The sequence below is a fragment of the Leptinotarsa decemlineata genome, unplaced genomic scaffold (genome assembly GCF_025532065.1).
Source record: "Leptinotarsa decemlineata unplaced genomic scaffold, Ldec_3_MD MMD2_tig00026328_RagTag_RagTag, whole genome shotgun sequence".
In the NCBI taxonomy this organism is placed as follows: domain Eukaryota; kingdom Metazoa; phylum Arthropoda; class Insecta; order Coleoptera; family Chrysomelidae; genus Leptinotarsa; species Leptinotarsa decemlineata.
The window spans coordinates 32,863,870-32,890,154 of NW_027412688.1; the positions used below are offsets into that span (position 1 = coordinate 32,863,870).

At 31.7% G+C, this 26,285-nt stretch overlaps 1 protein-coding gene and 1 long non-coding RNA gene across 9 annotated transcripts in view; one reads left to right on the forward strand and one right to left on the reverse strand.

Annotated features, from left to right (window-relative positions):
- Window positions 1-1,945: 1,945 nt before the first annotated feature.
- On the reverse strand, window positions 1,946-25,301 carry LOC141485504 (uncharacterized). 2 transcript variants are annotated; one of them, XR_012467248.1, is made up of 3 exons: window positions 25,209-25,301; window positions 21,290-21,401; window positions 1,946-2,046 (listed from the first exon to the last, which is right to left on the reverse strand). It is a non-coding gene; the product is annotated as an uncharacterized lncRNA (long non-coding RNA). The 2 variants fall into 2 exon arrangements; XR_012467249.1 differs by lacking the exon at window positions 25,209-25,301 and adding an exon at window positions 22,046-22,948.
- east (enhanced adult sensory threshold) overlaps window positions 24,507-26,285 on the forward strand; it is a 56,224-nt gene continuing 54,445 nt past the window's right edge. For 4 of the 7 annotated variants that reach the window (XM_074182322.1, XM_074182327.1, XM_074182325.1 and 1 more), the window contains exon 1: window positions 24,785-25,006. The gene's annotated coding sequence lies outside the window, so the exon portion shown is untranslated. The other 3 variants (XM_074182324.1, XM_074182323.1, XM_023161797.2) reach the window with 3 other exon arrangements.

A 26,285-nucleotide genomic window follows, 5' to 3' on the forward strand; every position in this document is an offset into this window, starting at 1 on the left:
CAAAACAGTCCGGCTTTTTTGCAACCACATTTAGCACTGCACCCCTTTTTGCAGATGCAAAAAATTTTATTCAGCAGTTTTTCCGGCGCAGGTGGAATTAAGTTTGGACTGGTTCTAATGAATTGTTGATCAACTTCCAACCCCAGTTTGTAGGGTCTAGCTGATAACCAAGCCACACTTGAACTTTGTAGTGTGCCCGAAAAAGATGTTGATGAGCAGTAACTGAGGTTGGAGGAAGACAAGGTGATTGTGCATAGAAAGAAGAAAGCGAATGCCGTTAGTGATAATTTCTTGTCGAGTTGAATTCCAATTTTTAAAACTTCAGCATATTGAACTAAATTTTGTTTTTCAAACATTTCGAAAACTGTTATTTTACCCTGCTGTAAAATGCAGATGTCATTTTACCTGATATTCTTATAGTTATAACTTATGTATATTTTATATTATTAGTGTAAGTTACAATGACCGATAGAAAAATATTCTAACATATATTACAACTGCAGAGATGTATGTATATACGTGGCGTACTCATGGATATTATGACGATTACAACTATTACAACTTTTTTGTATTGTAAGTATTGAAACATTTCTTGTAGATGATTTTGTGATCTACAATTTTTGTCAGATGTACTTTTATGATAAAACTTACCGTTTTGCTGAAAATCGCGAAAAACTAATTTTTTGATCTTTAACCTTGAATAAATTTTTTTCCATACAGGGGAAAGATGAGGAATTCCCAAATTTTATTTTTAATCATATTTTAAACAATTTTACTGATTTTCAGCTTGGTGGGAATTTAGGTAGCTTTACTCTTATTTTTTGGTCTAATTTAACCGGACTACAACAATCGGCTGGAGAGTCTTGGTGAATTTGAAGGCTGAAATTGCAAAGAAACGACCGCATATGGCGAAGAAAAAAATTGTGTTTCATCAAGACAACGCACAGTAGAAAAATTGCGTGAATTGGAATTAGCTTCCGCATCCAGGGACTTTTTCTGTTCGCAGACCTCAAAAAAAATGCTCACCGGTAAAAAATTTTGCTCGAATAAAGAGGTAATTGCTGAAACTGATGCCTATTTCGAGGCAAACGATGAATCGTTCTGAAAAAGTGATATGGAAACCTTAGAGCGGCAATCGAATGATTTTGTGGCTCTTGATGAAGATTACGTTGATTAATAAAGCAAATTTTGAACCAAAAAAGCGTTTATTTTGTTAGGCCTAGGACTTGTCAGGTCATGTATTAATTTGATTTTGACAGTGACTAGACCCTAATTCCATTGAGACAACTCAAATGATAACGTGAATCAAATAAAATTCACCAATACAGTGAACAGAATCGATAGACTGAAATGAAAAACGGATTGTCACGCTTCACTGATTCACATAACCTCACGAAAATAAGACAACAATCCTTCAATTCAAACTTCATCTTGAGTACCAACAATTCATATATAATAGCCAGGTCGAAACTTATTCGTATAATGAGACATTTTTATAGGAATGGCTACAAAAACCGATGCTAAAAACTAGAGGTCCAAAAAGTAAAGTTGATGAAGAAATCTAATGAACGAAATGTCGCATTACAAATTGGTTTATAGATTATAACAAATATGAATAGGCGGAAATGAAGGCGGAAGAACAAAAAAACAAAATTCGAATACTTCAGAACAACCATTGATATTCTCTATCTGAAAAGAGATCATTCAGGTTACCCAAAATAGGAAACTTTTGTCCAATTTAACAGAACTTGTAGGTCTTACAGTTTCTGATAAAGCGAAATTGGGATCAGTACAACTGTCAACACTGTTTATAGTGTGTATATACAAATAATTTACACTCGTCTAGTTGTAAATTAATATCCAAGTCATAACAATCAACAATATTATTGAAATAATAATTGAAAAAATGGAAACAACTTCAGAAATGAATAATAATAATAATAATGACCTTTATTAATCATACTTGTATAACATAGAATAAAGTAGTAGCTCAAGTATGGTTGAAAGGAGCCCGATCAGTCGAGACTGCTGGTCTTCCACAGGAACCTGAAATGAAATTTTTATATACACATGAAATGAACCAACAAAAACAAAATCATAAATAGTTACGAAACTAATTAGGGGCCTCGACAAAGATCCGGGAAGAGGTTTTCAAAATTGATTCACTTTGATATTCGCAAACTCTGTTATTTTACTGGAATATGTAATTCGAATATTTGCCGGAGGTGCTAATGTATATCTTAAATTTTTTTCTTGCTGTGATTAACTCCTAATTCTTCAAAAATATTTCGGTGCACATTCATAGCCGATGTGAGTCTTCAGCTAGAGGTTTTTATCCTCCATTTTTCCTTGCCCCTCTCTTTCTAGTTTGCACATTTCTCTCCTGTAGTTTTTCATCATCGCCCTGCAAACATTTTTTCTGTCAATTCGTTTTTTCTTCAATTGTTATCATAGAATCAGAAAAATGGTTCAAGAAAAAACATTTATTTATTTTTTCACTTTCAAAAAATAATTATTTTGGTACACTGTGCATGGAAACAGTGATAATAAAAAATAGTTCGGTTCAATAGTCGTGCGCCTTAAAATTAAGAAGTCAATTTCTAAAAAACAATTGAGTAACGCCTTTTTGACTTTCTGAGTGATTTTTTTTTAAGGAATGGCATGCATTTGAATTTCTACTGGTATGAAATGGAATTTCAATCATGAAAGCATATAGCAATTTTTCATAAAGTTGTAAAAAATGAGTTGTAAGAATCGTGAAATATCCCGTTCTGGGATTCTTCAAAACCTACCTCAGGAACTCTATGAGTGCCTGATGGTTTCACTTCAGCTTTCTGCACGGCATTTGTTGCGTTAGTTGTTGTTTTTTCGTCTAATATCTGCCACACATACCTACAAAGTCGCAGGTTCACATGAGAACTAAACTAGAGAAAAAACAAAGAAAAAAGAAGAAAAATAAAAGAGGAAGGAGGGAGAGGAAAGAGGGAGAGAAAACATGTTAAATGTTATTACTGAACATTTTTCAGACGTATAAAATCTATAAAATCAATGACTTTCTGATTGAGTAGCGATGAGATATTTTTTATAACAGCACTTAAATGAAGAAACTTTACTAACTTTATATTTTTGTGGAATATTATTATACAAACTATATAATACTACCATATAAATTCATCTTTGCAAAATAATATATTTCCTGAAATGTGGAAGATTTCTAAAATACTCTAAAATATCTAATCCAAATACTCCCCATAAGCCCCGTAAGCCTGCTACCTACTTGTTCGAAAGTATTAGAAAAAATAATGAGTTTTCAAATCGAATGCTATTTAAATTTCTTTAATATTCTACCAATCAACCAGTCAGGATTTCGTAAAGAACACAGCTGTACAACTGCTCTCTTGAAAATAACTGATGATATTTTCGAAGCTGCTGACAAAGGTAACACGACTGCTTTAATAGTTGATTTCCCCAAGGCTTTTGATACCTTTAGTTATCCAATTTTATTTGCAATTTTGAACTTCATCGGATTCTCTGAACCTGCTATATATATTTAATTAAAATCTATTTTAAAGATCGTTCACGGTGTGTAGAAACTTCGAAAGAAACATCAAGCATTGAATTTATTAAATTTGGAGTGCCTCAGGGATCTATATTTGGACCCTTATTATTTTGCGTATACACTTGTGATCTAGTTTCTGTTTTAAGACATTGTATTTCATATTTGTATGCGGATGACACACAACTATATCTATTATTTAACCCTAATGACGTTGCTACTGTTAATCTAATTGAAACCACAAATGTGCGGTTAGCTCCTGTTGGTGACACCGTGCATATGTGAAGTTTTTCATTTTTGGTAACAAGTTGTTGTCCATCCTTGCAATCGGCTACACCGCGCTGATGAGGCCAGTAGCCAGAAACACATGTCCGCGGTTTGTCTGTCCACAAATTTTCCCCTTTTTGATTTATATCATACACACTCGATAACATATTTATCTCTGTATATATATATATATATATATATATATATATATATATATATATATATATCAAAAAATGAAACAATTAGTGTCCACTAATTGTTTCATTTTTTGATTTTTATATCATACCCACTCGATAAAATCTCTCATTATATATATATATATATATATATATATATATATATATATATATATATATATATATATGGTATTAGAACATATGACAGAATTTCATATAAACTTAAGGAAACCAATTGGTTACCTATTGAAAATAGACGTGTTTTACATTCGGCTACCCTCTTACATAAACAAATGTCCATCATATTTGTATGACAAAATAAGATTTCGTAGCAATGTGCATACTTTAAATTTGACTTGACAGTTTTCATTTTATATAGTAGACAATGGAAGTCCGAACCAGTCTAGAATTTACGAAATTGAATGTAAGGACTGCGATGCAAAATATTATGGACAGACAAAAAGATCTATTAAAGTGAGATATAAGGAACACATAGCACACTTAAAATATGGAAGACCTGAAAAATCAGCAGTCGTCCATCATATTTTGCAACAAAACCATTCCATAGACTTCAGTTCTTTAAGATTAGTTAGACAAGTTAACAACAACAGGCAACTAGATGCCTATGAGAGTGTAGAAATAAGTAAACATAATAATATTATGAATAACGATAACGGACCAATACCAAATAGCATACTATATAGCTTGTTGAAATAATATTGTTGGGTTTACTGATTACTACAAAAAGACACATTGTAAATATATTTACATAGGCAATATTGTGAAACTAATTTTATATAGCTGAAAATTGTTCTATATATAGCTGTAACATTTAAACATACATAAGGACATATTGTAAAATAATAGAAAGGCCAATTATAAAATTAATTTAGGGTGGTACACTTGTATGGGTGGTATTACTGATTACCTACCTGTATGATGTACCTGAATAGCATAAATAGCTTCAGTTTTGAGAAGTTTCTACTTTTATCTTCCTCTTGAAGATGATCACTTGGTGATCGAAACACGTGTCGAGGTGTAAAAATAACGATTTGGTGTTGGGAAAAAACTCCAGTAATATACGAGAATATATATTAGTATCTTTAAGTTTATTCACTTCTTCGATTGACGACTTGTTTATTTTGTGGAAATTCATGTTCACTGAGGATACACTACAAAAACACACTTTTGTCTATTTTCCACTATATTTCTTTATTGTTGACCGGTTTCGGCTATTACACCATTTTCAAAACTAACTGATTACTTGTAAATCTGAGTAATTTATATCTATGTTGCTTATTCTATCATAAATGATTTGATATACCTGATATACCTGATACCCGGTACCTGCGTTACATATACCTGTAAAATCCATGAACATAACAAAGCTTTCAATATAATGTAGGTTTTGGGATCTGGATTATAGGTTCAGGAGAGGACTATTATTTAAATCAAGTTGTTCGTTGAGGACAATAGAATTGGGATTTTTCTTTGACCTGTTTATTTCAATAGATTCCAACAGATTCATCATTTTTCTTTTATCGCATGTGTGTAGGATCTTTAAATTATCTTTATCTATTTTATGTTTCGAATTTTGAAGATGTTCGTACATTAATGATTTTTTATCCGAAATGACATGTTCGTGGTACCTTGTATCAACATTTGTCCCAGTTTGGCCTGTATATATGGCGGGGCATTCACCACATTATATTCGATATAAACCAGATCTCTTCCCTTTCTCTAATTTAGGTTTGGCATTAAATAATAATTTATTCCATAATAATTTACTAGTATGGTTACCACTTATAACCTGATTAGGATATGCTTTTTTCTCATTTCCTATCATGATATTGGTTTAGTTTCTTAGTAATTTATAATAGTTCCAATCAGTAACGTTCTCATTTTTTTTTTAATTTTCTAAGAGCTTTATCCTTCAGACCTATTATTATCAGTTTCACATTATCAGAGAGCCATGGTTGTTGAACCTTCCTTACTTTTACTTTATTTACTGGCGCAACAGTACCAAATATGAGTGGCATCAAACCAGTAAAATATTTAACCTTGTCATTAACATCCTGAAAAAACAAATTTTTATCAAAGGGTGATAGTAACATCAGCTGCAGCAAATGATCCCATTCCTATAATTTTCATGTTGAATTGCACCGAACACTAAATTAAGATCAGAAATGTGAGATGTATCCTGAATGCCGTAATGATTAACTATTGCTTCATTGGATACTATAATGACGTCAAGTAAAGTTGAAGCTATCAATGCAGTCTGCAAATGTTTCTGTATTCCTGTATATGTTCATCATTCTGAATCCCACCCCGGAGTATGTGTTTGTGAAGTTGCTTCCGCACTTTGTCTGCAGGTGACGCAGTGCCACATCCTACTGAATCAACTGTAGATAGAGCTTATGACTAGTTGGAATTAATTTGTTCGTTCGGGATAAATGTAAGGGATAGTCACTAACATAGAGGAAATACATAACAAATTAGAAGTATTAAAAAACAGCTCACTAGCATATAAAACCCCTAACATAGTAGTAAAATTTAGTCAACGCTCGAGAGACCCGAGTTTATTCTTCTCTAGCAAATAATTTTTAACCAAGAGCGATTTTTTGTTCTGTTTTTCTTTACTGCAATTCAATTCCTTTGGAGCTTTCTACCTACAATGTATTTCTGCCTATCATTGGAGACATTCTTTGATCTTCTTTCAAGGCAACCATAATTCTGTAGAGGGTCGGAATTTCTTGAGTTGAAAAGTATAATTTACTGATAACACTATTCAAAACACAAGGGCTTTATCATTAAGTCATATTATTCAGTTAATAAAGTACCTGATTAAAGCACTATTTGATCGGATCAAATTATGTCGTCATCCTCTTTTCCTACGAAAATTGAAAATTTCTCAGGTATGCTTGATTTAATCAGGTGACCTGTGCAGGTATGTGATACATTAAAAAGCGCTTTTCATAGCAATTATTAAAAGTTTTAATCGGAATTCAAAAGTGAAAAAACAATTTTGGGTGTCCAACTGAAAAAATCTATTAATTATTAATGCGAGTGTTTTTTTTTATAAAATCCTTAAAACTAATACACCTGAATATCTGTTCAGGAGAATCACACACAGGATAGATGTTCACAATCTTAATTTGAGGAGAAAGACTCATTGATAATCAAAAGCATGAAAAAGATATATTTTAATCCAGATTGCTTAACTGCCTCTTCACTGGATATTCCCAATTTTGCATTGTCTTTGAATTCCTTTATAGTTTATATTTGTTAACCAGTGATATAAGTATTAATTATTTATATAGGTTATGGGTACGTACCTTATTTAAGTAGATAGATTTTTCATTAATGATTCAAACTCCTGATGATGATATCAAAATTCAGTTTAGAAGTTAAGACTTTTAGGACATATATTCATATCAGGAGCTAGAACTATTTCAGTTACTTAAATCAAAATTAAAAAATTAATTTTCTTCGGAATCGGATGAGCTACCTACAACTCTATTGAAAAAGTGCCTATTAGAACTTATTATATTGTACCACTCACTTTTATGGTAAATCTCTCATTATCTTCTGGAGGTTTTCCAGAATTGCTGAAATGTGGTAAAATAACACCTGTGTAAAAAAGAACTGTCCACAGAGTCTTGAAAATTACAGACCAGTCACAGTACCTCCAACTTTTTCCAAAGTATTCGAGTATTTTTTTTAGATAGATTAATGTCATTTTGTTATGAATATGATATAATTTCGAGAAACCAACATGGATATTTGAACAAAAACTGACGGGGCTTTCACAAACTGATTCATGCAAAGATATATTCAAAAAACTGAAAATATTAACATTACCATGTCTAGTCACGTCAGAGTTGAGTATGCTTGTATTCGACAATAATGATGAAATTTATGTGAGGAACGAACAAAATCATAGTTTCAATTCACGACGAGAGAATAATTTTTCAATTCCATTTGGAAAATTCAAAATAACTCACCAATCTCCCAGTCATATGCCTCCTAGAATATATAATGCTCTTCCTTCAAATGTGAGAAACTGCTTGACAAAACAATCATTCAAACATAATTTGAAATATTTTTTGACAGAACAGTGTTTTTATAAACTGGATGAATACTTGTCGTGGCAGTTTGCGGTGAAATCAATTTTTTATTAGGTAATAGTATTATTGTATCTTAAATGTAAGCAACTGACTTTTTTCATATGGTTTGTAACTGTCTTAAGGAAATAAATGACTATTATTATTATTATTAGTATTATTATCACCTGTTTATCAAAATTAACAAACAAGTAACCTTCTAAAACATCAGCATGTTATCAAGAAATACCCCCTATACTACTAATTGAATATTTCGAATTTTTTCGAAAAAGATTATCACACTTGGAAAATAAAACAAACATAGGCATGGGTTTTCCTGTAACGATTAACTTGCTGGCGTTTATAGGTTATTCAATCGTGTTTTTCCAATTACGAGTTTTATAAACTTATCAGTACACTGAAACATCCAGATAAGACATCAGTGAGTATATAAATAATTTGTGTTCAATGGTGATGTATTGTTCTGCAGTTATTTAGATAAACATAAACACAATTGTTTAAACATTATTCACTAAGAATTCTGGCAGTTTGTTATTGAACAGGTATTCCTTTTTTGGTCAAACATCGCAATCTAATTACCTTTAAAATATCACTGGACGTTCTGTATTACAAATAAAGAGCTACTCTGTAAACATTTTCTTTGCAAAATATTCGTCATAAGATGGTTTTCGTGAGATATCTGCAGGTAGACCAAAATAGCTCTAAATGATGACGATGATGTGGGAAAGATTTATAAATATTACAAGGGCTGTTAAAAGAATAAGGTGAATTCTCATTTTACTCAACAAATATTTATTGATTCATTAATTTCTTTTTTCAACATTAGTTTGAAGGTGGTTGACAATATTTCGTGATGCATTTCATGGATTCGCACTTCCATTGACTAATATGTCAAATCTGTAAAAAAATATAAAAAATTACAATGAAATAAAATGCAAGCAACAACAAAAAAATTGAACTATGAACACGAAATGAAAAATTTAAAATTATGAACAAGAAATAAAAACTAAAAATCAAAAGAAGTATCTTGTCTTGGAATCTTTCAATTTTTAATTTTCATTTCAAGTTGATAATTTCTAAGTTTTCATCTCGTGTTAATAATTCAATTTTTTAATTGTTGCTTGCATTTTATTTCACTATAAGTTTAGTTTTATTGCTTGATATAATTGTTATTTCTTCAGCTGATCTTTTTTAATTTTTTGTAAATTCATGGATTTCAAATAAATGTATATCATATTAGACGATGAAAGTCCGAACCAATGAAATGCAATTTCTATTTTGTCCCCTTCAATGAAGTAAGCCTCAGTTATCTCCTCCATCGTCGCAAAACACCGCCCTTTCATGGGTTTCTCAAGTCTTGGGAATCTTTGGCTTATCTTGGCCAAAACATTACGAACAAGCAATGACAAGTGAGCAGGTGATAGAGAAGCCATGAATTGTTTTTTTCAGAGACAAAACACAAGCAATACAGGAAAAATCCTCAAGTCGCTCTAAGAGCGGTGCCTGTGCAAGAGTAGCGATTCACATTGGATTTGAATCGCTGGAGATTAAATCCATTTGGAAAAACATTCTCAGGAAGTGTATTTCATGTAAACGCAGTTCTGCAAAGAAAGAGTTCTTAAAGAGTGAAGGTATACTGAGTTGAACCTCAAAACGATGAGCAGCCACAGACCGTCAAGTATTTCTGATATGTACCGCTCTTGGGGAAATCAAATGTGCCAAGTCACTTGAACACCTCCCGTGAAAGTGTCTATAGAAGAGAGACAAATCTCCAACCTTTCTTCGATGTTCCAGACTATCAAGATTGCAAGTGAGGTTCATGTCTCCAATCAGACGGATGGCTCTTTTCTGGATGGAATCCAGAAGCTTCAGGGTATGTTTGGGGGTGGAGCTCTATTCATTAAAACAATACTCCAAAGAAGAGCTGCCTGAGCTTCATAAAGCATCAAAAGTTGCTAAGGTGTGCACAGTTTTCTGGTTCGGTTCTGTTCCAAGCTTTTGAGAAGCAGCCTTTGTAATTCCAACGACAGGATTGTGGCAGGACATATTGGTGTCCATTTTAATCCCCAACAAACTTTTCGAAGCAGAAATCGGAATTGTCCTGTTCTGACATTACTACATCCGGTTCGGAAACATTTATCTGTTTGGAGAAAACCGATGCCTGGGTTTTTGTGACATTGACTTGAACCTGGTTACTTTCACCCCAATTCAAAATCACTTCTAGATCCTCATTAAGATATGCAACCTCCTGCCGGCGGTGAAGGTGTGCATCTGTCTTGGAATCCAAATGGAATGACCAGACTAGTGTGCTGTCGTCAGCAAAACAATGTAGGTATTGGATTTTTGTTTTTTTCCAATGAGTCGTTGATATAATCAATTAACATCGAAGTTGTATAATTATGGATTACGAGGTGTAACATTAGAATGGATTTCCTCTTTTTTGAAACACCGTCATCAGTACATATGTATTCCAAATATTCAATCTGAAAGAGTTGGTATCGTCAATTCAAAGAGTGAATCCATTAATGTTGGTGTACCACAAGGATCGATCCTGGGACCTATTTTATTCATATTGTACTCTAACGATCTGGATAAATTCTTGAAAGGCGTTAATGTAACAATGTATGCAGACGACACGTCGTTGATAATTTCACAAAAAAAAACGAATTCAATATGCAAAAAGATACAGAAAAAGCTCTAGATTTGATGCAGGACTGGTGAAATACAAATTTTCTGAATTTGAACGCTCGTAAAACCCAAATTATACGATTTCATAACTATCAAAGAAATTATGATCCTGTCAGAATCAAGATGAGTGTTGATGTATCCATTGACAGTACAGATGAAACCAATTTTCTTGGAGTCTTTGTTGGTGAAAATGTAAGCTGGAAGGGTCACTGTGTAAACTTAATGAAAATATTGAATTCTGTATATGTTTCATGTTCAGGAATCTCAAACATATACTGGAAATACTTCAGCTAGTGGCTCTATACCATGCAAATGTTGTGTCACGAATTAGGTATGGAATATGTTTGTGGGGAAAAACATGTTTTTTCTATACAAAAACTAATAGTAAGAATAATAGTTCCTAGTACACATTCCTGTAAGGACCGTTTTAAACAGTTTAGAATTTTGACCGTCATATCTGTCTATATTTATGAATTATCTGTCTTTATTTTTAAAAATAGACAAAAATTCGTTTTGACGGGAGATTTTCACTCCTCAAATACACGCAAAAAAAAAAATCACCATGCACATTCCGTTCACAAAATATAAAGTCTCCGACAATGCTCCTACAATTATGGGTCTGTCTATTTACAATAATTTACCCAAGAATATAAAAGAAGCCAAATATTTAAAAAAAATTATGTAGCTTCACCAAACAATTCCTGACTGAAAAATGTTTCTACTCGTTGGAATAATATTTTAATGGCTAGTTTAATCATATGTATCATATGTAGATAAGTGTAGTGTATGTGTGTATATGTATTTTTATGTTGACTTTTATATATATTTATTCTTAAATGACTGTACTCTGTTTTAGTGCTCTTGCATTATATACTGACCATTCCTATACATTTTATATGTCTTGTGGAAAAATAACTACTATTATTATTACTATACAATAAAAAGAGGGCTGGAGACGAACTGTTTGAGTAGAGCCATGAAGATGATAGCTAAGTCTGTTCTCGAAAGCGCTCGCATATAATAATTAGAAGTTATTTAAGCTTCAAATCCTTTTTATGAACAAATGTTAATATTAAGTGCGAACTTGGAGCGGAACACAGCAAGCATAGAGCTAGTAACGAGACTTGGGGACAAGGGAGATTACGACCTCGTCCTTGAGTCATGTAAGTACAAATCTAAGTGCTACTTTCATATAATTCAATGTTTATATGAAAGTAGCTGTTTCAGGAGGACTTTCTTTCAGTTTGTATCTAAAAGTTACTTCTTTGCATGATCTACACATTCATGTATAGAGTTTCAAATTGATTACTTCCTTCGTTTCTTTGGAAGATTCTCTCATCCCTTTTTTTGTATCAGATGGAGTAGTAGAAAGCCAAAAACTTTCTTTCCCAAAAAATTGATCACTCCTAAAAATATAACCCCTTCAATTCAAATCTAAGTGATTCTTGAAATTGGCCCCAAAGTAGGAGCAGAAACATTGAAAAGATGAAAATTACAGACGCGGATCAACCCGGACAACAGTATATCAAATTACTGACCGCGGAAAACGAAAGCGAGACATAAGTGGAACCACCTATTGGCGTGACACCCAAGTCAACTTGCCAAGTTTTTATGTCAGTGTTGGTGGTTTGACCAATCAACCGACGACTGCGATAGCAGAAATTTGGGAAGCTTGCGTTTACGCAGTTATTTTTATCAAGTACTTTTCTTGGTTATTCACATTTTGTCTGCAATCGAGGACTGCCTGCCCGGTACTGACGATGCCCAATAGATTGAAACAGCTGTCTATCGGTGGCTCTAAAATTGAAATCAATGTGGGAGTGATCAGAATGGTACTTATCTATTTATCTTTTGATTTTCATGGAATTATTTTCCAGCAGCTTGACTGCATTAACCTTTCTATTACGTATATGAATTTATCTAAAAATATTCAAATTTATTTTGGGTTTTCGTTGATAAATTAGCATTTTTGAATAGATTTTTCATTTTTATTTATTATTTTATAATTTTCATTGTGCCTGATTGTAAGACCGTGACAATAGGCTTATGGTATGAGAAATAGCTGTTTTTATAACGTTTTTCTGCTTTAGAAAAAAATATAACATTGGTCAATATTTGTTCATAAGAAATTGTTAAACTAATAAACAATTAAATAATAAAGAAAAAAAATTCTAACAAACTATTTAAAAGTGTAAATTATGATTTTCAAAAGAAAAATTTTTTCTTAACTTATTGAAACAATCGAAATATGAAAATATCGATTTTAAACAATTAAAAATTAGAATTAAGAAAAATATTTTTTTAATGATAATTATCTCTAGACAATAAAATAGCAAAAAAAAATTTTTCAAAAATATTGAATTTCTCTATTTGTTTAAAACAATTTAATAAACAAATTACGTAAAAAATTCATATATTATGTTAATAACTGCCATTGTTTTATGTGAAAACAGACATAGCTAAATATCAATTGAAAAAAAATGTTTATTAACAATTTTTAGATATTTCATTTTGCAATAGTTACAAAAAATCATAATTAACAAATTAATAAATTTTTAAGAACTTTTATCGCAGGATCGTATGAAGTATATATATATATATCAAAAGGGCTCCACGAAGTTTAAAATTTATAGGCCAATTATTCTTCATACCTTTTATCCCATTATTTATGCCAACGGAGATTGGGAAAAAATTTGTTAGTTAACCATTGAATAACTTTTTGAAAAATGGTGATAACACTTTTTTTTCTACGGGACTCGATTCATTCAAGTTTTAAAAAGATACTAGATTTTTTTTTATTTTTAAAATGACATTTTATGTTATAAAAAAATATTTCTTTTGATAAACTCTCTTTAGCGGCAGCACGCATGCCGTAACAGCCGCGCGGAACCCTATTTTCAAAGTCAAATTAAAATTTATAAATAATGGAGATAGAGTTTCGGGAGTCGAGACTTTTTTATCGGAAATTTCCTCCTCTTCAACGAGCTTTTTTCAAAATTGCTTGAATATTAATATTTTTTAATTTGTTAATAACAACTGCAATTTTTTACCTGCACAAAAATCCTTCAAAAACATTTTTATAGAGGTGATTCCGAATTGAATGAGCTATGGCTCATATTTTTAGGACCTTTATCTCTATTTTTCATGTTTTTGAACTTGTTGTTTAGACTATAGCGCGGGTAAAGAAGTTTTACTTCAATAAATGTTTTTTGAGAAAAATGAAAATTCACCTTATTTTTTGAACACACAGTATATTCAAGTTGAATCAATGAAGTTATGGAATAAGCAGCGATTATTGTCCGATGACTTTTTTCAATATTATTTTTACTGATATTGACTTGAATGAAGCAACCGGTTGTATAGTTTTGATGCCAAATAAGTGAAAGTTCTTGATCCGATCGATTCATTTACTTTAGTATCACTGAGTCTGCTCTACGAAATCTAGTTTTTTGGATGTAATCAAGTATTCTTTTCGGTGAGTTGAAAATTAATATTAGTTTTAACATATATTTGCTCCATATCAAATACCATCAGTTCACTTAATAATTTGAAGATGTTGGACGGATTTGAAAGACACGATCTTCAATATTCTTTTTGAATAATTTCTAATTAATTCATGATGCTTTCTCTGCTTATCAATTTGTCCAAAGACAATATTCTTCGATATTGGTAGAATTTATTGAGAACTGACCGTATTTCAATTTATCATTTTTTCGCAGTCCGTCCCATCTCAAGAAATAATTGAGGTGAATTCATAGGTACTACAACGGATTTTTCGATATTGACTGTTAACAATTTACAGTTGAACCATTCAATAATATATTTCAGATCATGTTCTACCATTTTCCTTATCGTGTTTCAAGACTTTCCTTTATACATATAAGATAACGGTGTCTTCTGCAAAACAAATAAATGTTTCGAGCGATTTTCCGGTAATTTATCGGTGCAAGTGCAAGGATACGCAGCATTCAAAATTCCTTTGCATAAGCATTATATTAGTGAACATAAATCCATTATCATCAAATTTTTCAGGGCATATTGAATTTTTCTTCATTTTCAAAAATGGTCTGAGGGTGTATTTTTTTACTGACTGATTCCCACGAGAAGCCATACCTATAGTTTTTACTAAACATTGCGAGAATATAATTGGAGATGGAAAAAAGTTCAAGGTGGTCGTACGATGTAGAAAATCTCACTGGAAATAAAGTGTTCATTTACCATTTACTCAAATGGTGGAGTAGCCGGTCGGTTTGACGTGGGTGCTTTGTTCACTCACTCGGATTGACCGCCGTGTTGATCGGTGGTTCAAGCCCCCGGCTGAACGATTGATTTTTACTTGCTATCGTCCAACCCGAGTTAGGAATTACACGTTGAAAGGTAAGATCTCGTTAATCCTTATCTCGCACAAGTTTGGACTTCTGAGGGTTGTCGTTCGTAGGAGCGCGACAGCTGGTTAACGGAAAAATAGATTTTTTTAAACAGATCAAATTGTTTCAAGCGATATCATTAAATTTCCGAAAGTCTCAGGAGTACACTGGAGAAAATTCACACGATATTACAATTTTTATCGAAAATTGCTAGAAAAAATGCAGTTCCGTATTCAAAATTTCAGAGTAGGAGTAACTCAAGTCAGACAACAGTTTTTTCAAAGTTCAAGGAACATATTCTGAACGTTTTTGTTAGTATAGTATAACCAGATAACCAATATCAAAGTAATTAAAACAGATATAGACAAAAAATTCGAAATTTTCGGTTCTCCCATATTTTCCTGATTTTCGAGGAAATATTACATATTTCATAAATTGAAAGGGGTATATTTTTAGAAGAGGTTAATTTTTGGGAAACAAAGGTTTTGACTTTCCACTTCTCCATCTTCATACAAAAAAATGTGAATCTTCCATTACGAATGTTTGGGATACAAACGAAATAGATAAAAGTGTTTTTCGTATAATTCAGTATTTCACATTAAAGTATTTGTTTTGAAAGTATTTTTCTTTCGTGTAATTCAATTTTTCTATGAAAGTAGCTGTTTCGAGAGGGTTTTTCTTCCAGTTTTTATCTGAAAGTTACTTCTTTGCATGATCTTATATAAAGTTAACTACTTGAAATTGAATTCTTCCCTCCTTTCTTTGGAAGATTATCACATTTTTTTGTATAAAGATGGAGAAGTAGAAACTCAGAACCTTTCTTTCCAACATATCTCATGTAAAATTTATTGGAAAAATCATTTGAAAAAGTTTTTGAAAATCTTTCCAGACACCCATATCTCGAATACTATCCAAATCCGAAATAATATACAGGATGTATCACTTCATCTCTGACGATCCCTGTAACTGTTTTGTCAGAGGTCGTATCCATTATTTTTCAAAAAATGAAAGCTCAGTGAGATAACAAGGTCAACGTGATTTTTTAACAAAAAAAAAAAAAAATATGTTAGAAATTTGTTTCAATTTGTTAATCACACATGTCAAAAATATCGTCCAAATCAGTGACTACCGATGTATATTATTCGTACTTATTTGTTTTTTATCATGTAAAGCATAGAGAGATGTATTAGGTATACTCGCAAAACCGATTTATATTTCTGAAACAAATCATAAGGTAGGTTTCTCTGCAATAAAAAAACGATACTGGATAAATATAAAGGAAAATTATTTCAAAACTTCTCAAACTAACCAGGAAACCTTCAAAAATGTTAAAAAGTGAAAAAATTAATAGTAGTTTGAAACCCATTAGAAAAGAAAGGTAATATAATGAAAATGTGAGGAAAAATAAATTCCGGGTGATCTTAGTTTGGGAAGTGGAAGAGGGTAAGTTTTTAAGGGTAAAAAATTGTTTATCTCGATTTCCGGCAAAACTACAAGTCCTATGGAAAAAAGTTAAATAGCATAGTTGTAGGTAATAAAAAGATTTACAACTTTTGTATCAACAATTTTTCCACATAACCTCAAAATTTATGAGAAAAATTCAAATAACCAAGTTTTTGGTATTTATTTCTCTTTTCCAAAAAAAAATCCCTACGAAAAGTTATCTTTTTATGTTCCAAATACACTGAAATCTATTTGATTTGAAATATTCATTTTTTCACCTTATTTCGACCTACTATGCAAAAAGCACCCTAATTTTCAATCGAAAATTCTCGCGTCAAAATATCAGTTTTTCTCAGAAAGTCGGTGTGCTTTTTGGTCGTTGAAATCTCTACTTTCTGATGGTGTGAAAAAAATATACATTACTATGGTGAATGTTCTCAGAACAAAAAATTCGAAAAAACTCGAATTCGATATTTTTTAATCATTATGTACAATTTAATCGAAAAAATGTGATTGCTGCAATTTTATTCAGTTGAAAAGTTAATTTATTTAATTCTAATTACATTCATGTCATAGAAAATCTCATAAAATATAAATATACATGTAAATCGTACTATAATATTTTTGTAAACGTTAATCTTGTTATTTATTAATACCTTATTTTGAATTTTAATCACTTATCCATTAGTTTTTGTCTCTTTGATGGCATTTTTTATCGTTAGATTCGACAAACTTTTCCAATTCTAGTTGATCTTTGAAATCTTTAAGACCATCACCTTCTTCGTTTCCATAATTATTTCCAGTCTGGTTTTTCATCCACAATTTCATCTGAATCATCAACTTCCTCGTAGGTTTTTTCTCCATATTGGAGCAATGTTCAGAACCATGACAATTTGAGGATAAATTTGTGCATTTTAAACCATGTTTTCGACAGTCACATTTCAAACTGTAATATTATTAAGTGATAATGTAAGGAGTTGAACAGCTACTGGATTAACAAGGTAACGTTTTATCACCATTGATATAGTTACAAATTACTTAATTGCATTTGGAATTCTTATATTCATCGCTGTAACAGCAAAAACGGAGCCCAAATCGATTAATTCCAAAGGATAACACCTTTTTTATTATGAATGGACTGAATAACTGCTCAACTTTTCTTTTCGAATGTTGAAAACACGCTCAGAAATTTTTAATTATATCTGAAGAAGTTTTGTCAAATGTGCCCTGAAAAAAATTGAAGCGAGATTTGTTTACATTCACTCAACTGTCAGTTCTTTTTTGCATTCAATAAATTGTGATAAACATTATTGATTTGTCTTATGTAGAATAAAAAAGAATAATGAAAAACTCGTTTCACAAATGATTAATTTTGTAGTCATTCAAAAAAAAACAAAAATTGAGTCATAAACAAGAAAAAATCGATTCAAAATAAAATGGAACTACTTTCGACTCAAAAATTTATAAATACTACAGATTAGTGAAAAACTAAGTATATTTTTCAGAAATGTATATTATTTACATCAGCTCGTTCTTTATTACTACACAATGTTAAAGTACAAAAAAAATTCCAGAAAATGAAATCTCTTCTACAAATAGCAAAGAAAGGTTTGTGGCTTTCTACTTCAACAATAATAATAATTGTAATTTATTGTACAGATTCACAATTTTGCTCAACTGGCCCTCGACCGAGATCCTTCCACCCATACTTTTACAATTTTTGTATAAAGACAGATAAGTTTTTACTAAATACTTTAATTGTCACTATCGCTAATAGCGACCTACTAGATAGATTAGTTTCGTATTTTCGCATTTATGACGATGTATCTCTGTAGTTGTTCCTAAAATATTTTTTTGCTGCGAACTGGTTTATTTTGAGCGAAAAACCCAAGATACATTTTTTGATTAGAATGAAACAGGCTATCGGAAATAAATTTTTAAATGGTAAACAAATAATAAGGCAAAAAGTTACATTGGAAATAGATTTTAGGGGTTGCGTTTTCCACCCCTTACAACCATGGGGTAAACCAAATAAATTACTGGCTAAGGGTATTTTTGGTAGTACATTTCAATATTGTAACATTTTCAGTGCTTGTGAAAAAAATTGTTATACACATTTTTTGTACCCCCTTTAAGGGCTGTATCTTAACAAGGGATGCTCCAATGAAGTTTCTGTATATGAAAGATCCTATCTTTTTTTCGATGAGGAATCACCTCCTTAAATGTTTTACGCTTATTCAGTTACACCCTGTATAATAATTTAAATAACAATTAGAATGTTTCTGTTAATACCTATCTTCTATTCGATTTTCATATCAATAAGAATAGTTTTGTTCTACAAAAAATTTTAAAAAAAGTGTGTTTTATTGAATTTTTATTCTACAAGGTTGCCGAAAACAGTATCCTTGAACTCGCAGACTTTCAGGATTCGCCTACGGCTCGTTCTAGAATGATGTCTACTCGTTTAAAAAAAAACAGTATTTTTCGTAAATTACCATTCTTTTCTTACATCATTACCATACATCATTTTCTAATGAGAAGTAGATAATAGAAGAGGTTGAACTTTTTTGAAATTTTATAACGTACAAACTGAGAAGTTGACACCAAAAAATACTGCGTAGTATAAAATACAGAGAAAAAAGTCCAATCAGTCTCAAAATTCATTTTATTAATGAATTTTCACTATCAAATAAAATAAAATGTATGTATATGTTCAATAATCATTTACGTGTAGAACAAAGTTAATTTATTTTTAAAAGAATAAATATTACTCGAGTTTTTCCCAATACCAAATCGTTATTTTAACACTCGACACGTGTTTCGATCACCAAGTAATCATCTTCAAGAGGAAGATCAAATGAATCCTATTTACAAAGTTTTCCTTATTTATACCATAGGTACTTACCTCTTCTAGGTACCTGAGTGTCTTAAAATAGTTTCACAATATTGCGTTATCTACTAGTCTTAAATTAATTTCACAATGTGTCCTTATGTAATAGTACATCTATGTACTATCTATAGTAAATCTACAATAGTACAGGTACATCTAATAATTGAAATATTATTTCAGCAAGCTAAATAAAATTAATTTCGCAATATTGCTTTATCTACTATTCTTAAATTAATTTTACAATGTCTCCTTATGTAATACTCAGGTAAATATAATATTAAAATATTATTTCAATAAGCTATATATTATACTATTAGGTATTGGTCCACCATCGTTATTCATAATATTATTATGTTTACTTATTTCTACACACTCAAAAGCATCTATATAGATGCCTGTTGTTGTTAACTTGTGTAACTAATCTTAATAAACTTAAGTCTACGGAATGGTTTTGTTGCAAAATATGATGGGGGACTGCTAATTTTTTCAGGTCTTCCATATTTTAAGTGAGCTAAGTGTTCCTTATATCTTATTTCAATAGATATTTTTGTCTGCCCATAGATAAAATTTTGCTTCACAGTACTTACATTTAATTTCGTGAATTCCAGACTTTTCCAAACTCTCGACTTTGTCTTTTGGACTTCGTAAAAGGTTCTGTAGTGTATGACTTGTTTTAAAAACCACCTTCATACCTAATTCCTTGAAAATCTTCCCAAAGTTCTTCGTGTATTGGTGAAATGCAACTGAGATATATTTATCTTCGTTTTTGTCGTTTTCAAAAGTCAAGAATTCGTTGATTCTCAACCTAACTTTTTCTTTCTTATTGTCATCTACAAGTTTAGGTTAAGAATGAACGAAATCTCGACTTTCAAAAACGACATTAACCAAGATAAATATATCTCAGTTCCATATCACCAATACACGAAGAACTTTGGAAATATTTTCAAGGAATTAGGTATGAAGGTGGTTTTTAAAACAAGTCATACACTACAGAGCCTTTTAGGAAGTCCGAAAGACAAAGTCGAGAGTTCAGAAAAGTCTGGACTTTACGAAATTGAATGTAAGGACTGCAATGCAATATATTATGAACTAAACAGACAAAAAGATCTATTAAAAAAAAAGATATTAGGAACACCTAGCTGACTTAAAATATGGAAGACCTAAAAAATCAGCAGTCGCCCATCATATTTTGCAACAAAACCATTCCATAACCTCAGTTCATTAAGATTAGTTACAATAGGCATCTAGATGCCTCTGAGTGTGTAGAAATAAGTAAATATAATAATATTATGAATAACGATGGTGGACCAATACCTGATAGTATACTATATAGCTTGTTGAGAAAGGAAATCTTTGTAAATAGGATTAGTTTGATCTTCCTCTTGAAGATGATCATTTGGTGAACGAAACACGTTTAAAAATAACGGTTTGGTGGAAAAAAACTCCAGTAATATTCATTACTACACCAAAGGTTCCAAATAGTGCATTACAAGTTTGAAAGAATAATTAAAAATGAATTAAAAAAATGATTTTTCAGTTATTCGAAAACAAAACATGAAAACAAATCAGATTCAAAAATAAAATCAGATATTGAAAATGGAAAGGATCTGCTATTACAAACACCAACCTTTTTCATAATTTTTTAAAAATTAACATCATCTTATTTGCGTCTCAAATTTATAAAAACAATTTACTGAAAACTTGAGAGTTAATTAGATAGCTTTTTCAGATTGTGGAAGGCTAAAACATCCAGAAAAGTTCAAGAAACATTGACTTACCTAAAAAATAGATGTCTTTTGAAGTATAAGTATACTACATGGGCTGAAAAGTCAAGGGCCTAACAAATAGATGACGTTGGTCGAATTGCATTAACCGCTTTTTCAATTGGTACTGAAATTCAAAAGGAAGCTGTTGAAATTTTATGTTATTCTACTCATAACTTTGTGGGTTATTGTGCTAAGAGTGAAACTACTTTTGTATTTTGAAAACAATGGATCAAAAACAATTTCATGTTTCAATTTTAGACTGCTTGAAACGTATTATAAGGACTCTTTTCCATCAGAAACAACAATTGAACGTTGGTTTGCTGACTTCAAACGTGGTCGTAGAGACACCGATGATGTGGAACGCAGTGGACGTCCAAATGAGGCAGTGACACCAGAAAACATAAAAAAATTTCAAGATCTTGTCTTGATTTCAAGACAAGAAGACAAGACAAGAAATTGTATGTCAATACCAAGATTTCTTGTCAAAAAATCTTGAAATATCTTGACTAACAATGAAAACTTTGAAACGTATTTATTTGTAAAAAAAAGATAATATATTTTAACGTAACATAACATATTTTAATTTATTAAACACTTTTTTTGCTAAAACGTTTTACAAAAATGTGAATTGAAAATAATAAATGATATTAACCTAATCCTGTTGAAAATAAAATTGCAAACTATATTTTATTTCAAATAACAAATTTAGCACATGTTTAAATCGGAAATAATAATGAATATAAACTATTCTATTAAATCTAAACTTACTCTGACTTCGGTTCATCCAATCTAAAATACTATTACTTCCACTTGACGCAGAACATTGAAATTTGCTTCGATCAGGCACTCCTTGAGAAAACTCTTTGTCAAATAACATCCCATGCGTTGCCTTCAAGTGTCTTTTCAACTCAGAAGTCCCTGAGGTTTTCATTTTTAGGAAAACACTTGAACACATGAAAACATGGTATACATTTAGCTAAATTATCATTTTTGTTTTTGCCATTGGTACTGGTGTCCACCTCAATTTCAAATTTTTTAGTTGTAGTGCCAGTATCGCCTCTAGTAATACTACTACCAATATCCTCCATTGGTAAATGATGCTTCTTTTTTATTTTGCTGCCACTATCGCAGACAGCCACAGTTTCACTGGTTTCAATTTTGTAATTTTCAGTATTCACACTCGCACTTGTAGTCATGTTAGTCTCACTGATTATTTCATATCTACTAAAACCGTAACGCTTACGTTTGTGTCTATTGCTTTTTGGTAAATATTCTGAGCTAGAATCGGAGCCAAATGACTCGGCAGACATACTATTTACTGAAGAGTCACTGTCACTCATGGTAAAAATAAGAGATAATTTTAATATAATGTACTCTTCATCACCACTATTCACAAAATCAAAAATATAACGAAACCGGTACAGACTACCACTTTTTAATATTAACCTTAGGTAGGTACTTAACTAAACGGGATGAAGCATGCAACTGCACATCAATTTTGCGTTCGGGAATCACCGAACCGGGTAATCACGAAATTTCAAGATCTTGAAATTTCTTGAGTCAAGACAAGATACTTTATAAGATTTCAAGAAAACTTCACGACAAGATAATTTTAAATTTCATGATTTTTTCTCAAGACAATAAGTTGTTATAAAGACAAGAATTATTGTCTTGTCGACCCCTAAAGATTGTTGTTATATTTTGTTTATTTGTTGCTTCCAAATCTATGTAGTTCATGTATCATTCAGTATATTTTTTTGAATGAGAGATGTTTTATAAAAAAGTTATTGTTGTTGATTGTCTGAAAAGGTGAATAGACGTCAAAAAAGTAAAATTTTATATTTTCTTGAAAAGTATTAAAGGAAATTACAGTTGTAATGTGGAACTTTATACAAGTGTAGAAAAGGCAAACTTTTTAGTTTACTGCGATAAGTTACTGCATAAATTCAAAGTATTTTTCACAAAGAAAAATGTTCTATTTATCAGTAACTTGTATTTGATATTGTATTTTAGTTATACAGTATTTATTTTAACGTTTCAGAGGCCGATTTTGGCCTTTTCAGAAATAGTCAAACCATTTAGGTCTATACACAGCTTTTCCTTTGCCGATTATTTCTATTTCTCAACTTCTTCGACAGATATAGATGAAAAACTGGTTTTCCTCCACAAAAAAATGACTATCGTTCATAGATAGTCATTTTTTTGTGGAATTCCTATATAAATGCCTGCAAAAATCACAAAACTTCCTGTTTGTGCAGGTATGATGTGACCTAATATTACGCAATATTATATAATTAATACATTTTGGAATATTACCAAGTGAAATATAGGTATTACATTCAAAAATAATAAACAAATGTTCAGCTTGTGAAATCATTCAAATCCTTCCACGAATTAATGAAAAAGCACAATAAATTTTTTGAAATTCCCTTCTGTTAGGTACTAGTTATCACATGAAATTAAAGTTAAATTTGGTTAATGGTTACCAAAAATAGTTTGTCCTATCTCTTAATCTCAAATAATATTCTACTAACTACCAACATTTTGACAAAACTACCCCAATGTAGTAGATAATAAGTTAGTTCATCAAAAGTCCACAATGTTTCACTAAATTTCTGATTGAAGGTAGGTAACTTATATTTTCCTGTATTTGCTCAGATCGAAAATTTTCATTTATTCTCAATTGAAAGCAACTTTGATGTAATTTCATGAAGTTACTTCGGGTATCTCAAAAGTATCTCTAGAACTAACAGTATTTGCTATGAACTATTTGACAAACGTTTGCTTCAATGGATGCTCATGAAAACCAATCGGTTTCAACATTACCGATAAGAAAACTCTTCAGATTGAATAATTACTAGAGTATTCATCTGAAATTACTCAAAACCGCGTCTGCTATAATTTTAAACATGACTAAACTCCGCATGGGAGTTTCAAAATAGCCATTGCAGCAATAGCACCGCATGCAGCAGTCAAAATACAGGATTTTCCTGTTTTTAGGTCACAAAGACTATGAGTCACTATTGAAAACGTTCTTCAATCCGAAGTGAAACGTAAGCGAACTACGAAATTACTACGCAAACACGTCATAGCGACTACGCACAACCTTTTCAACAATCGTCGGCATGTATCCGCCCCTCCAATTTAATATTTTTTTTTTATTCTGAAATCGTAATCAGGACTCCACAGTCAAAAGCGATACCTATAAAATAGTCGTAGGTAGCTCGGTTTCAAAAACGAAGCGATAGCCTTGAAAAACATCATCGGGAAATTAATCAAAATTGTTATTCCAAGAAACGAGGCGATTTGCCAAGCCGCCTAGCGACAACTATCCGAACCGTCAGAGAAATTCCTGGCGAAAGAACCACGTCCCTATCAACATGACAAGTAAAAATAATTCTAGAAGTTTTGTCATAGGTGATTGTTTCCGAAGAACTGAATATTGATTTACAGAGGCGAATAGAGCTCAAAGTTCGAACATTTCTGCCGATTGTAATCCGGTAAGAAGGGAATTTGCAGAATCTACCTGAAATCCGTCCGAAATTTGTCTATTTGTAATAAATTTAGATAATTTTATTAGCCAGTTCATAGCAAACATGTGTCTCGTCGAGTGTTCGGGTGCTATCGGTAGCGCTCGTTATCGTTGATGGAATACGTGCTTTTGGTGAAACGTGAAACAACAGCGACGCGTATAACATAGGTGGCGTTGTGACTAACAATCAGGGTAAGGTAAGAAACCCTTCATTTGTTTTTATAGTTATTTACCCCTTAAAGTAAGGACGGCAGTGAATTTGACAACGGTTTTGTTCGTACTAAGCTTTCGCGATATCAAATACAGAGAAAATACTTGGCTTTACGCGGAACTTGTGGTGGAAAGTGTGCTGTTTCAGAGGAAATCGTCTAACAGGTCATTAGCTTTGTTTATACCTACTTTTTCAAGTTTTTCTGAAACTTTTAGCCGTAATGCATGAACTTTTGTAGCCGTAGAAGCGGTGTAGACACTACGAATGCCGAATTTGCGGAAAATAACTAGCTACGTAGCCTGTAAACTATCGAAAATAAAGCAAAACAAATGCTCTACGTGAGAGAGTGCTGCTGTCAAATCGCCGAACGGTATCGTTCGGAGAGGCCTCAGGCCGGGTGTCTCGTAGGCAAGCGGTGCTAGATGAAGGCGCTCCACTAGAAGGAGCCCCGGACCGGAGGGGGGCCACATCCTGTTCGAATAGGGGGCGCTGGTCGTAGAATAATTTACAGTATGTGATGAATGAGCAGAGAAGGACTGATTGAAACGAATGATTTCGCTAGGTTGTGGCAGATCTGAAAATGTTCAAATTATGTAACTGGGCTGGTTAATGACACGCTGGGTTCTTTGATGTTAAAGGGCTGTACCATATGGTTGCCGATGAGGTTAGGAACGATGTAGGTGGCAATTAGGCATTGAAACGTCACGTTGAAAATAACTGTTGTTGAAAATGATGTGCGAGTGTTGATTTTCTGATTGTCCGAATGGATTTTCGAAAACAATATGGCCGTTTCTTTTTTTTAATGATAATTATGTTGCTCGAGGGAGAGTAGATGTTGAACCACAGGCAGGCCAGTTTTAAAGAACAACAGGTTAGGACTTGAAATGTGTTTTTGAGTTCTCTGTATCAGGATTGTGAAAATGGTTTCTAATTTTCCAGTTATTTTCAGAGTTTCAGGAGTGGTAGTCAACATAGCTGAATTTTGCGTGTCCAAGACATTACATGTGATTCTATATACTTATTTTAAACTTGTGTAAAATGTTTTTCATGAATATTTCTCAATACCTGTTCGAAATATTTTAAGGTGAAGTTAGGTATATAGAGGTACATAAGTACTATTTTGTCGGTGTGAGTATCGTCTTCAAATGTGTTTCAAAATATCATGGTTTTCTAAACATTTTCTCTTGCTTCGAAGCACAATTAGATTCAAATTAAATTCAGAGACAAAATCGTGAATATCGCCAATATTTTTTATTGTATTCGTC